Here is a 13502-nt window from a genome sequence, read left to right as displayed (position 1 = left end):
TGAAGTTTCACTATGTCACGGATGTCATGGTTCAACACATTCAAGAAATGAGTCATTGTCGCTTCTCTTTCTTCAAATACATTAGCTCTTATCATGTCAACTTCCATTTCTTTATAATAGTCATCGACACTTTTGCCACCTTGCCTCAAACCTTGAAGTTTTGTATGAAGCTCTCTATTGTAGTATGTAGGAACAAATCTCCTGCGCATTAGGTTCTTCATTTCAATCTATGTATCTACAGGCTTCTCATCATATCTCCTTCGGTTCCTTTGAATTTGATCCCACCACCCCAAAGCATAGTCATGAAATTCTAGGGAAGCCACCTTTACTTTCTTTTCTTCACTATAATTATAGCATGAGAATACTTGATCTATCTTCAATTTCCACTCTAAGTATACTTCAACATCATTCATTCCATGAAAACTAGAAATCTTTATTTTAACTCCACCAATTCTCTCATTTTCTCTTATTCTTATATCTTCTCTTCTCCTTCTTTGATTTCTTCTGTCTCTATTATCTCTCCACCTATCATACCTCTTTTCTTCATCATCTCTCCTATTTCTTCTTATTTCTCTTGAATAATTACTAGAGTCTTTATCGGCATGTGAGGAACGATCATGTGACCGCCTTCTTGCATTATTTGCCAACGTCTCTTGAACATTCCTTATTGCTTCATTTTGCCTCTCACACATGCTTTAAATCTTTGACCAAGTCTTTTAATTTGCGAAGCAGGAGTGCTCTCTCTACTTGATCCTCTTTCTTAAGACATTCTACAAAACAATAAAAGTTAATGCAAAAAGAAAAGGTTCTCTCCACTCGCTAAGTGTTTTCACTCAGTAGATATTCACTCGTGTTTCACTCTAAATTGACTTTTGTGTAAGAATTTCTCTCTTGTCTTTTCCCCCTCAAGTGCTCTCAAGAGTTCTTAAGGAAGTCAACCTCCAATCCACACAATCAATCAAAACCAAGAGACGATCAATCAACGAGTAACAAGTGAAGCCAATAAAAGAAAAATCTATGACAAAACTAAAGAAGCCAACAAGACAATAGAAAAAAAAAGGACTAAATAAGAAATAAGCACACTAAAAAATAGATTGCAAATAAGACAAAATCGAAGAATTTAACGAAGATTATGTAACGTTAAATAACAACTATTTTTTTTTTGGTATAGAATCAAGCAAAATAAATGAAAGATTGAAAGAAATATATCAAAAACACACTTTTGTGTGTTGCAATTTTTTTTGTAGTATATATTTTTTTCTCTTTTTTTTCAATGAGCATTACGTTAACAGTATACGATGAACAGTACCTTTCAATCCAATTCTAATCAAAGCTCTTGATACCAATTGATGACAACCACAAACTGTATCGCCAAATTAAACGATCTTGAATTGTATTTCACACAATAAAAACGAAGTTATTAGGGCACAAATAGGAATTGAAATAAGAAGAAAATTAATAAAAAGTAAAAATAAAATAGAGATGGAAAATGGCGCCACAATCGCAAGATTGATAAGCTAAGGAACCGATCGCCACAAGAGTTTTGGCCTCTTGATAAGATCAAAGAAAATTGACTCACTCAAAAACCTAGAGTCACACGCTCTCACAAGAGTGTTCAATCTCAAATTATATTTAAAACTTATTAAAAGTGTGTATACAAGAGCTTATATATCTCTAATGCTTGTAAACTAATACTAAAGAAAACCCTAATGAGCTTCTTTTACCAACAAGCCTAAATTCAAATAAATTAAATAAAATAACAATATTTTATCCTAAATAAAAACTCAAAATAAGTAATGACTAATATTAAAATAAATAAACTAAACATAATAATTAAATCTTAATAAAACTCGTAGAGTTCAAATCTTCTAAACATATGTAATTGATCATCTTAGACTTTTCTAACTTCAAATTAAGTTCTCTTTCAATTAGAATAGCAACGATATTTTTTAAGTCTCCATTTATTCTCTTTACCCTTATTCTTATCATTGGTCCTTCTTCAAGTCTTTGTCTTCAATGGGCATTCCTTGATTTTCATCATTTATCATATAAAAAAATTTCTTCTCTTATCTTCTCTTCAAAAATCAGCTCAAACCAAATATAATAAGCAGCGATAGTGTCTATGAACGAAAGAACATTGAATATGTTCGAATCTTTGTCACCAAAAACGATATCGTTGAAGCGGGAGCTAAAGTTGTTAGTACCTAAATCTAGATAGAATGATAACTTCACTTTTTTTAAAATTAAGCTTAAAATAATAATAATAATAATAATAATAATAATAATAATAATAATTTATTAGAAATATTTAATAATCTTTTTATATTTTCAATCTAATAAATATTTTTTCATTTTGATTTTTTATTTTTTAATATTTTAATTTAATCTTAAAATTTGAAGTCGATAATTTTTTTAATTTATAACATTTTTTTCCTCGCTTTCAAGTCAAGTGGATGGTTAGTATTTTGGAAAATTATTTCCATTTTCTGACGCATGGAAAGCAAAGAATAAATTATCTTTTTGTCTGTGATTAGTACCTTGTTTGTGTGAACATTGTTGAATGATGATGTTGAAGAGGTGTGAATTCATCACTTTTCTTAGCGCTTGGCTTGAATTTTCTGACTCGTAACATTTTTACGCAAAAACAAATAACGCACAATACAAAGGGTGTTACAATAAAATTCACTGCATATCAATTGATAGATGACATGAAATTTGTTATTCTGTGCATTTGCTCATCAAACAACCGACAATATGAAAATTTATCTTGCATGGTATATTATTTTGCTTGTATTGTTTGTCAATTAACATTCATCAAACGCACTTATATGTATATAAGATATTTCATCATTTTAAATATCAAGCTCAGCCACACAATTATTCTAAAAACGTATCGTCTCTTGTGACCTACGCTTTACATTTGCATCTAATTATATTGCATGCACCATATTGATATGGCCTTGGAATCAAATTAATCGATTGAAAAAAGTCACTGTCAGTTTTGTCACTTTTTTCGGTGAGAAATTGATGCGTCTGAATCCAAATATCCGTTGTTGATGTTGAATATTTGTGATCTACGTGACGCTGCAAATCTTTGGATCTAATAGTTCATGTCGAGCCATTAATTTTTGGCCTAGATAATAAAGGTACAATACGAAACAATAAATAAAATAACGTGGTAAGCAGAGTGCACTACATTTGGGTATTTATGTTGGCATTTCTCTTACAAAAAGCACTTGATTTGCAATTTTCTTTAAGTGCTATTATTATATGATATTAAAAATACATATTTAATCATGATTTTTATCTATGAATTATGAATAAATATAGTTAATAATCGACTTATTAATTAATTTTAAAAAAACTATCTTATAATTTTTTTTTACTTACATTTACGTTGGACCGACCTTGGTTATGACAAAATTGTCTTCGTATATCTTTTAACAGACTATTAATATCATGAGTTTCACTGTTTGAAATACTTTAAATTATTGATAATCTATATGTGTGTGTATTAGTGAAAAAGATAAAAAAAAAATATATTAGAAAGAAAATAGCAGATAAACGATTGTGCTTTATTTGTTTAATTCAGAGTTGAGTAAACTTGATCTTGAGTATGTTGTTATTGAAAAGCATAAGAATTGATTTTTCAACTAAAAAATAAATAAACCGTAAATAAATGTTTTTATACGGGTGTTACATTAAAATATGCATGAATAAAATTTGAATGAAAAAATACGCGAACAAAACTTATTAAGGATAATATCAAATGAGTAGCATTAATATATAAATAAAAATGTCTTATGAATAAATATAAAATTAAGAACATGATTGACGAGGTAGAGTTTTTTATATATGTGTGCTGAGAACTGGTTAGTGAATTAAATAATTAATTAATATTAAAGCAACTTGCAGGTGGTGTGACCATTAAGGATGGAGGTGAAGGCGTGAACAACGTGCGCCTTAGGGTTTGGGTCCCTGTGTCTAACTGCAGACCACACACATCCATTATTGAATCATCTTGACTCTGGTCCGCAGACATCCCTTTCATATCTGCTTCTTAACTTTTTGGTTGACCCAACCTTCCAATTCACACACTCCTCTTCACTCATTCATTCTAATCACCCATTTCCCAAACAGTTTACTCCCAAATCTCAATCTTTTTCTTTATACAATAACTACATATACAAAAGTTTATAGCTAACCGGAGAGGGAGTTTGATTGATGGATTATATTGATATGCAAAAGTGGAGTCTTTATAAAGGATATGTATATGTATGATTTGAAAATGTTATATATACTTAAATATGGAATTCAAAGAAGAATTACGAAATATGGGATTTTTTTAATTTTATAGAATTAACTAGTTTTATATAAAATTTGTCAATAGTAATATTTAAATTTAATTATTTTTCATTTTTGTCATTTTTGAATTTTCATACTTTAGTGATTTTTCTTCAAAATTAATATTTTGATATATAAATTTTTAAACATCATATAAAAAACTTTGTCAAGATGCATATTAAAAGTTTAATATTTAAAGATAAAATTACTACTTTAGTTTCTAAATTTTATGATTTTTATTTTGATATTTAAATTTTGTATTTTATTTTATTTTTTAACTTTCAAACATTAATAAAAAAATATTTGTTTATTAAATACATTTAATTATATCAATCAAATTAGTAAATATAAAACAAGACAATAATGATGATGATGATGATAATCAATAGAATTGCATACAAATAATGAAAATAGATGTTTAAAAATTAGTGGGTGAAAAATAAAAATGTCCAAGTAATGGTTATTTAGTGCTTTAATTTTAAATAATAAGAATAACTTAGGAACAGCATGGCAGTTGTTTATTACAACTTCACAAGTTTTCGCGGGGATTCATTCATATAATAAAACTATACAATAATTTATATAACATTTTTTTCTTAATTATACTATCTATTTTATTTCTCTTTTATAAGAATGAATCATTATATGAATAATATGTGGAACGTTATTGACTCACACCAAACACTGGTACGTACGCGGGGTCGTGGTACTGTAGCGTACCTGTATGTGGTCGGAATTTGCTCTTACGCTGGATAGCTTAATTGTTGGGACATTGAAGTTTTGGGGACCTTCTGAACTTTCAACGGCACATTTTGAGCATTTTGTATGTAGCGAATCACTAACACCCTTCACGTGCTTCCCTCTTTGTCTCGTTCCCCGTACTATTCTAAGCCTCCTCTACTCTTCCCCTCTTCCGTTTAGTTTGGCCAAATGTTGGTAACAACCAAACGTGGGAGACATATTCCAAAATCCATCGTCTCACCTCAAACAACTTTTTCATCTACTCACTCTATATCCACTATATATGCACAGTATTTCTCTTTATTTTATATAGTTTCACTCTTAATATAAAAACAAATTAAGGAAATCACAGAGCTACAAAAATTCAAACACTTGCTTTCAACTCTACTATAGCTTGCTAGCCTCAACCCCACTGTGATAACAACAAACACAGCTAAGCCATTTAAGACTGAAAACAACAAAGAAGGCGCTAGAGGGACATGTGTACGGGCAACAGTACCTGAGCAAGAAGAAGCAATTAAATGCTGTTTTTATTTTATCATATTTTCACTTATAGTTGGATACATATTCAAATATTTATGAATCTGTATTTATTTTAACGATATTAGTTATAATTGTGGGTTAGATTTATGTTTACAAATCTTTTAACATCAACACATACTTAATTAGCATAGTTTTATTATTTGAGTAAGAGAAACTTGATATTACATGTAATATTATATAAATATTTTTTATCTTTTATATTTACACATTTTAAAAATATATTAAAAAATTTAAAAGACATTTTTGTTGTTATGAATTTTGCTCATAAAACATTTTTGTTGTTATGAATTTTGATGTAGTTTTGAATTTAAACACAAAAAGAATACCAATTTAGTATTAACATTTAATTTTAATATTTTTATTTTCGTACCGTATTAATAATCCGTTCTCATAGTCACAGTCAGAGACAAACTGGCACCATTAATGGCGATGCCCAATGATACTACCGTACAATATGCAATGGTGTCTAATACATGACACCGAAGAGTTCTGTTAAGGCAAATTAGAAACAATTTTTATATTTTTATAATTTTTTTATCATATCACTAATTCCATTTTTGTCTCTTTGTTCTACCCGTTTCATCTTAAACAGGCGGTCTAGACCATAAATTTTCAATCTTAGCCTTTTTTCGCGTTAAGAGAAATAAAGGAAGGTTCATGAATGAGGCTGACAATGTTATGATATTACATGAGCTCAAATTATTATTACAGTGATGTAAGTTGAGACTCAACAAATATTATTTAATTATAAATTTGCATTCAAGTATGTTTGATTTTCATGAAATATTCAATATTAGTGATTTGCTGCAAAGTCACGAGTAATACGAGAAATAAAGACTACAAGCACTCCATTTGAATTTAAAAAAAAAAAAGAAGCAAGAGAACAGGGAAATAGGGCATTTGCTTGGGTGTCCGATAAAGAAAGGAAAAACTAGGAAAAAGAGTACGGAGTCCACATGATTGGGCACCGCCAAGTTAGAACACTTTGATTTTTGGCTGTGGAAGACACGCGGCGGCTAAAATAAAAAAGGGAAGAGGGCATGAAAATATGAATCACGTGGAGCTGCAACTTTGTTGCGTGCGAGTAAAAGCAAGAAATGATTGGCTTCTTTAAGCCACTATAGGACTGTAGCTCACACTGTGCGTCACGCTTCCATGCCATTGCCAGCTTCAGTCTTCATCGTCATCAAACCTATATTCGCTGCATCCATTTTTGTGCCTACTCGTTGCCATATTCGGATCTCAATTGCGATTCTCCCTTCGTTTCTTCTTCTTATTATTAAATGCACTATTTTAATGCACAGACTACAGAGAAAATAAATTTAACATATCTAGTTTTAAAAAAATATATTTATTATATTTATTTTTCTAAAACACTAAAAAAATCAATAACAAATTGAAAGTTGTAGCGAGAAGAAAAATATGTTTGATACGTACGTTTGTAAAAATATACATCACTATTAATAGATTTGTTTATGTTAAAAATATTAAAGGCTTATAATACATTCATTAACGTATAATTTATATTTGCAAAAGATAAAAAATATTTAAATATTTTTTTATACAATAACACGTGTGTGATAAATAATGTTTTGTGAGTTTATTTATAGAGATTTAGGTAAATAATTAATTATTTGATTATATTAATTAATTTTTTGATTAATTTTCCATTTTTACTGAAAAAAAAAAGGTAAAGAGACTAACATGTACTGCCAGGAGTAGAAAAATTCAAACCCGAATTATTTTTGAGGAATTTAGAGCTTCCATAGTCATGTCGACACGAGCACCCTCATGCTCCTAATTGTCATGCTTATATGTTTCATTGCAGAATAGTTCTTGACAGAGTCATGCTAAACTAAGCATGACCGCGCTGACGGTAGGCTTCATTATGCTCCTCTTATCACGTCAACGCTTCGTGGAGCAAAGTGTGCTAAATGAGCATGAGCATGACCATTTTTAGTTTAGAATTAAAAAAATTTCAAATTGAAAGTTTGGATCAGCCCTAATGAAAAGTATATTTAAAATTAAAAACACAATATGAAAAAACATCTTATACGTGTCATCACGCTTTTTTTTCTCAAAAGGACTTAGAGTTTCTTAACAATCGAACAATAATAATATTGATTATCTCTAACACTACAATACTTAAATAAAAGAGTTTTTCTTTTTAGTTTTCTTTTAAATATAATTATAAATTATCATCATAATTTGTTTATATTTTTATGAATATGATGAGTAACTAAATTCATAATTATTATGACAAATCTTATAATATCAATTGTGTTTTGACTTCTTTTTTTTTCATTAATTGTAGTTTTTTCCCTACTCTTATTTTATTATTAAGATTTGATTAACTTTAACAACTTTTAATTATTTGAATAAAACTAAGTCATACTGTTCTTTTAGTTACCAAGTATGTGAGATAAATTATTAGATGATAAATCGAAATTCTAGATTTTTAATTAATAAATTCATTAAATCTTTGTGATTTTTTCATTAGTTGTTTTGTACGGTCATTAATGATAGTAATAATAATAATAAAATATTGTTATCAAATGATTCAATAAAAATAGAATTTAAATTAGTGATAAGTAATTGATTAAGAAACAATTCATGAAAATATAAGGTAGAGAAAGTAAACAAAATTATGAATTAAACTAGAGTTATAGGCATAATTAGCTTTTCAGTATTGTTTTTTTTACTTGTTTACTTTTAATTTTATATTATAAATTAAAATTTCATAATATTTGTTTGTCTCAATAATTATAAATTGGATAGATAAAAAATGTTAAAATAAATTTACATAATGATATTAAAAATTTCAAATACTTACGTTTACTTTTTTGTTTTTTTACAAATATACTTATCGTCCGAAAGTTAAAACGTACTACAATGTGTAAATAGATTTTTACACATGAACAACATTTACTTCTCAACAAAATCTTTCTTTTATTTCTCTACATCTAAGAATAAAAAAAAAAAAAGTTTGACAGGCAAAACATTTGATTTTTATTTTTCTTTTTCTTTTCAACACATAGTAGACAAAGTATCATTTTGATGTCAAGCAAACAAACAAAAGCTATGATTAATGATTTTTTTATTTTAATATTAAAATATGTAATGAGTTAATTTACGTATGATTCAGTTCTTTATTTAAATAGTTACTTTTTAAACTTTTCTTAAAATTGGCAAGAGAGGCAAATAATTTTCAAAATAAATCAAATACATTATGCAATTAAATTTTTCTTGCCAAAATAAAAATAAAAATAATTTAAAAAAACTAAAAACACGAGTTATCACTAAATATTGATTCACTTGAACAAATATTACTACGCAAATGTATAGTAAATACGTGAAAACAAATAAATAAATTTTCAGAGTAGTCTTTTCAACAATGATAAGAGTCATGAGTTAAATTTTCAACAGTTGTAAGATATCAATATTTTACGTATACGTTAAATGTCTCACGTTTAAATTTAAGATTGTTAATCATATCATATAAGTTTCTATCATTCTTTGTTTTCAAGGCAAAGCCCTAGCTAGCTTGTGCCCTTTAGTTAGGAAAGCAACTCAATTATTTGTGTAAACAATTTCCAACAGGTCTCAATGTGGATTGATCAGCTAACAAGATTCAATCACCTAATTTGTAGTTTTGTTTCTAAGTCAATTAAACTGGTAAAATAAAATAAAATAAAATATAGATCAAACATTTTACAAAATATCAATTCTTTACAAATTTTTTTGGGGGGTTAAATATGTAAAGTAACTGATCCTACTAAATAAATTATGTATACTGACGATTTAACATTAAAACATTTTTTAATGAATTGAATTATTAATATAAATTTTATAAATTTTATAATCATAATAATAATATTTTAATATAAAATATTAACGTATACTGTCAATATGGCAAATATTAATATTTGATAATTATATTGTTAGACTAAATTAGCTTAACGAAGGTTGAACATAAAGTTTCAATTTATATTTATAAAAAATATCTCAATATTCAACTTTTTTTTCTGGTAAAATCCTATGCTAACAAAGATTAATTATTTTGTGATAAAGACAAAATTTAATATTTGGAATAAGATTAGTTAAAAAAATACATCATTAAATTGGATAAATTATTTTATTTTAATTTTATATACTTTAGAAAAATGATATTATAATAACAACATATGAAACACATAAAAAATATCTATTCACAAGATTAATTTTTTTATGTGAAATTATATTAATATCTAGGTTGTAAAGTAAATATTAAATATCAAACATATTCTAATTATTTTTATAATTAAATATTTTTATATTATTAATATTATTTATTGATAATATATTAGTTTTAATTTATTTTTAATACTTTTATGTGCGATACACATATCTCTTATATGTGTGTATATATATATATATATATATATATATATACATATACATATATATAATATCCTTATATTTTATTTATAACATTTTTAAGGACTGGTATAACGCTAGTCATTAGTAATTTTGTCAAAAATTAAATTATACAACATACATAATTATATTTTTTAAAAATAATAATGTCTTAAAAAAATAACTTAACCATTAAAACATTTCACGATTGAAACATTTTAAAACGAAATATTAGTTATTGTTGCGGACCAGTGTTTTTCTCAATTTTTTAGAAATTAATTTGTATATTTGCTCTTTTATTTTTTTTTAATGAAAAATGTTTGATGACCATATTGTCCATTGGGTTCGTTGGATTGTGTTATTCAGCAATAGTCTAACTTGGACTTTGTGGTCCATGTGACGTCATAAGTTATAATCATTGGGGATTAAACGAAACCTTCATAAAATGCATGATCGTCTTTGTACAAACATCCAATCTGACCAAACATTTTTCTTTTTTTCCTTCTATTTTTCTCACTCTTATATACGCAAATGATTGCATGCAAGCAAATTACTAAACCAATGAATGGATAGCGATCGCTAATTACATACGACAGACAAACTAATTAAGAGCACGCTTTATAAGACCAAAGGTGTTAACACGCCTTTTTTAACATTAAAATAAAATGTCATATGTAAGTATTTTTATAAATATTATTTAAATTTGAAACATGTTATAACACCTTAGTGATTTTTTAAAATTTAATATTTAAACTTTTTTCATAAATAGTGTAAACACTTTATTAGGAAATGACAAATTATAATATAGTATAAAATAAAAAATTAACATAATTATTCACCAGATGTTAATCTTGAAATTGATATTAGTTGAGAGACAATAGACTATATAATTTTAATTAATGCTATAGCTATTCGTATATGATTATATATTTTAAATTTATTCTTATAATTATTGTGTAAAAATAGCCTTATAATTAAACACACCTTATACATATGTGCTTCAAGTCTAAGGTTTTTAAAAATAATAAATTAATTGAATCACAAATAGTACATATAGACACTGGTGTCAGATTTGCACAAGCCATTCAGTTGATTTAATATTATTTAGAGAAAGAGAGTTTAAATGGTAAACAAAATTGAGTTTTGTAGTAAAATAATTAATTTTTACAAATTTGCTGAACAATACTTATTCATAAGAAATATTTGTTCTGAATGTAAGAAATAATCTAACAAAACTTCAAGGAAAAATATAATAAACCTTCTTAATTTATACGTGAAATCACTTTGAGTAATTAAAAAAAATCACAACTTAGAAAGAAAAGGGGGAAGAGAAACACGGTTTGTCGATTTATTTGTTTATTATTTAATTTTAATTTAGATAGCTTTTATATAATTTTAAAAAATATTTGTTTATTATTTAAAAGATATTATAAGCCAAAGTTTGTTATTTTGGGATTAATTTTTTTATTACAAATAAATTTGTAATACAATTTTATTTTTTTTAATTTTCTCTTCTTTATTTTAATCTATTCAAATAATAGTTTTATTGTATAATTTATTTATTTCTTAACCTTATACTGTTTTTCTCCTTATTTCATCCAAACATAGCATAATAAAATCCCATGCATGAAGTGATAACACGTTAATATTACGATGTATGATACTCTGTTATGGTCATTGGAATACTCCAAAATCAATTAGTGGGGGAGTATATTATGGATACCACGTAAGAAGTGAGAAGGTAAGAGCGGTTTTCACATGGGAAGATGGTATTATACTATTGGATAAAATTTAGTTACAGTAAATATTTTTATGTTATTTTATAATTAAAGTTACAATTTTTTTAATAATATGTATTAATTTTTGTTGTCCATATTATTGAAGTAAAATATTAATTAAAATATAATAATAAAAATTGTATATATGCTTCAATTTTGTCTTTCGTTATTATACACACGTGAATAAGAGAAAAAAACAAAACAAAATTAGCAGTTTATATACACGACTCGCATCAAGCAAAACGTGACACAATAATGGTTAGCAATATTCTAAGACAAAAAACAAAATAAAAAGTAGGTTCGTTTTCACGCAAGTGGCAGGTATTTTCTTTTTCTTTTTTTAATCAAAAGTTGCAGAGATCTTATTAAATCAGAACGACCCCTTTATATGGGAGTTAGACGTGAAAGCGAGCTCAGAGGAGTAGAAAGAAAACATGAATGCTGAGAGAGTGTCTAAAAAAAATATATTATGTGAGGCTCGTCATACATTTGAGAACATTTTTGGATCAGAATCATAAGAATCCTCCATTTGAGGCAGCATGCTTGCTCTAATTTAAAAAATTATAACATAATTCAGTTTTTTCTATTAATATATATTTTTTCATAAGATCTGAATCTAAAATTTTACGTAAAGAAAATAAATTTTATATGTGATAACATGTTTAATATTATATTTTATGCATTTATATATTATGAGTTAATTTAATACATGAAAGAATAATCAAGTGACTGGTATATTTGTCTGTAGCCTGGTCTAATGGTTTCCCTGTTGAGAAGCCAGGAATAAATTCTTATATATGCTATTTATTTATGTGTGTATATATATAATCATAACAAGGATACTGGGTAGACTAGTTTTATTTCTCTGTGTTGATTCTGATATTTAAGAATGGGACACTTCTGTTATAATTTGTTAGATATAAAGTTTAAGGTTTATCATTTGAAAAAAATACTTTCATTTGATCGCTGCATAAGTAAAATTACAGGCAACAAAAGTTTCAGCTCATCTATCTGAGAGAGAAAATGAATGAGGTTAAGGGAAAAAAAATGATCTCGTTAAACTTTAAAAGATATAACATCCATGATAGACCTTACGAATCTCTAAAATTTTATCTTTTGTTTTGTTTATCTTTTTTTTTTCTCTTCTACCAAAAAAAAAATCGTCTTTAGTTTTAGTAATTGTCAATTATGTTGATATTTAAATTAATTTTTAATGTTATTAAATCAATCAATTCAGTCTTCAATTTGATGATAATTCTTAATTTGGTCGTTGAATTCAACAACCATTAATCTTTTTTAGGAAAATATCAGTTAATTTAATTGTTATTAGTTACTTATTTTACGCATTGATGTTAGGGATAAATAAAAGACTAGCAATTCTAAATGGATAATCATTAGTCTTAAAAAATAATTCTTTTATTGTTTTAAATATTAAAATTACTAATAATTATAGTTTCTCATATTAAATTAATGTTTATTCTATAAAAAAAATTCAAGCTCAAATTATGTTTGGTCCAATGATACGGCGATTATTTGAAACGCGTAGTGCGATTTTTGGAGCGATTTCAGCGTGGGGACTTTTTCGTGGAAACCCACTCGAGGTAAGCTTCGATTCCGCTACTTTAGTGTGAGAAGTGAGAAGTGACTTGGCTAGAGTGTTATGTGATTAAAACCCAATTAACTAAAATAGTTTTAATCATA

This window comes from Abrus precatorius, unplaced genomic scaffold (assembly GCF_003935025.1).
Source record: "Abrus precatorius isolate BTA unplaced genomic scaffold, Abrus_2018 Scaffold6, whole genome shotgun sequence".
Taxonomy (NCBI): domain Eukaryota; kingdom Viridiplantae; phylum Streptophyta; class Magnoliopsida; order Fabales; family Fabaceae; genus Abrus; species Abrus precatorius.
The sequence above is the reverse complement of the archived record's forward strand: the minus strand, read 5'-3'. Positions refer to the sequence as shown.